Genomic DNA, 2,088 nt, shown 5'->3' with positions numbered 1-2,088 from the left:
CCTCACCCTGAAGCAAGACTGAATCTTGATCATTCAAGAGAAGATCGGTGTCCACGACTTCAGCCTCTTCCATGACACCTCCCAACCGCTGGACGACGTCGTCATCGAGGATGTCCACGTTCTTGATGGGCTTGATCAGACTCAGCTGGTCCAGGGGCAGCAGCCACGGCGCCCCCACGGGCCCCGGAGTCCTCTCCATCGTGGCTGCCATCTCAGCTGCAAAAGCCGCCTTCGGAGCCTTTTGCTGCTGCTGTTCCTCCTGCTGCCTGTGAGTTTTCATGTGCGCATTTCGGCTTTTGATCTTGAAGAAGACTTTGCCACACTCCTTGCAGAGGAAGATGGTGGTGGGGTCTGTCTCACCGCTGGTGGTGCTGTGAGAGGGCGAGCTCTTCACCAAACAGTACCCACTCTGGGCACCTCCAGGCTTCTGTTCCCCAGAAGTGACGGCACCTCGGGCCTTGGTCACCTGGTTGGTGCCCCTGTGGATGCGGGCATGGCCATTCAGTGCCTGTCGGGAGCTGCACACAGCCCCACAGTTGGGCATTTCACAGATGAAGGAGCCCGAGGGCTGGCCCAGGGCCTGCAGTGGCGGCCCCTCCGTGGGAGCCAGGACTGGGACAGGTGGCAGCTCCCGGGACTTCGGCACCTCACTTTCTTCTTCTTTTGTGGATTTCCTATCTTCTTCCAGGTCCTCCTCCTCCTCCTCTAACTCTTCTTCTTCTTCACTTGTCACGCAGTCGTCGATGATTTCTGCCAGGCGTGTCCGGTGTTTCTGCCCCAGCTGCATGATCTTTTTCCACGTGTAGTAGTACTCCACACACTGAGCCACCGTCTTGGACTTCACCGTCTTCTGTACAAAAATAAAGTCTTTGCTGTAAGCGGCTAGTGCTTTGTTAAACAGTTTTCTTTCTAGGGAGGTCCACTTGTCCGAACCGGCATAGTGGTAATTTGCTAAAGGATGACATTTTAACCTGACCGGCTTCCGCAGCAGCAGCATTTCCGGAGCTACCATCACATCACCGTTGGCCTCAAACAGAGAGTGCAAAGCAAATTCAGAATTGGTCCCTCCACCTGGCAATGCGCTTGAACAGCACAAATTCAGAAGATTCTCCACTCTTTGCTGGAGGTCATGGTTTTCTAGCTCTGGCCAGGGCTTCCACACCAGTGTGGCCTTGTGTGTGTCCTGGGCCAGGGCAGAGATATCTTGGAGTTCGGGGATTTCTGCTTGGAATCTCAAGCCAATGTTGATGCATGGTTCAACATCCACAGTCTGCTCTCCAGGCCCTGGGGTGACCGTCACATTGCTGCCATCGATGCTGTTGGAGCGACACAGCAGCACCCGCAGTGTGGGTGCCAGGGGCGTCAGGGGCAGCTGCAGGTGGGCGCCAGGGCCGTGGCCAGAGATGATCACATTGCTGAAGAGCCCCGAGCCCTGGTGCACTGGGCTCAGCATGAGTGGGGTCACCACGTGCCTGTGCTTCCCGGGCCAGCTGAATGCTGACCTGCGGAGGTGCTGTGCTGTTCAGCTCTCCCAGGCTGTTCTCCAGGCGTCACAGTCTGGTGCTTGGGAAAGTCGGGCAGGGTAAGGACAGGACCAGGCTGCCACCCCTGTCCAGATCATTGGCTGCTTTGCCTCTACCAGTTGGCAGATGACAATTTGTTCTACATGGCTTTGATAATTGTTTGAGAGGAGGAGATGGAAAGAATGTGGAGTTTCCCCATGATGTTTTTGGGAAATGTGAAGAGTGCCCTGCTTTGCAAACATCAACCTGATAAAAATGCAACAAATGAATTTTCCACGCAGTTCTTTCCATAGGCATAGGTAAGCTGCGCCTTCGGCTGCTGCCAGTGCAATGTTCTGTTCACCCTGCGTTACATGTATTAATTCATCCAGCAGTTTTGCTCAGCTCCTACCTCTGTGCCAGGGCAGTGTTTTTATATCCACAGTCAATTCCTTCTCTCAGCACAGCCTGGGGAGGGGGCCATTGTTCTCCTCATCCATCAGGGATCTCAGAGGCTCAGAGGCTGCAAGCTGCTTGCTCAAGTCACACAGCTAGCGAAGACCAGAGCAGTTTCACCTGGTTGTGA

The 2,088-nt window shown here is 54.8% G+C and overlaps 1 pseudogene; it reads right to left on the bottom strand.

Moving 5' to 3' along the window:
* Positions 1 to 6: 6 nt before the first annotated feature.
* LOC116548362 lies at positions 7 to 1,468 on the bottom strand (annotated as a pseudogene).
* Positions 1,469 to 2,088: the final 620 nt, after the last annotated feature.

The sequence above is a fragment of the Sapajus apella genome, unplaced genomic scaffold (assembly GCF_009761245.1).
Source record: "Sapajus apella isolate SASKATOON/1434 unplaced genomic scaffold, GSC_monkey_1.0 scaffold10545, whole genome shotgun sequence".
Classification (NCBI taxonomy): domain Eukaryota; kingdom Metazoa; phylum Chordata; class Mammalia; order Primates; family Cebidae; genus Sapajus; species Sapajus apella.
This window is presented reverse-complemented; position numbering and strand designations above follow the sequence as displayed.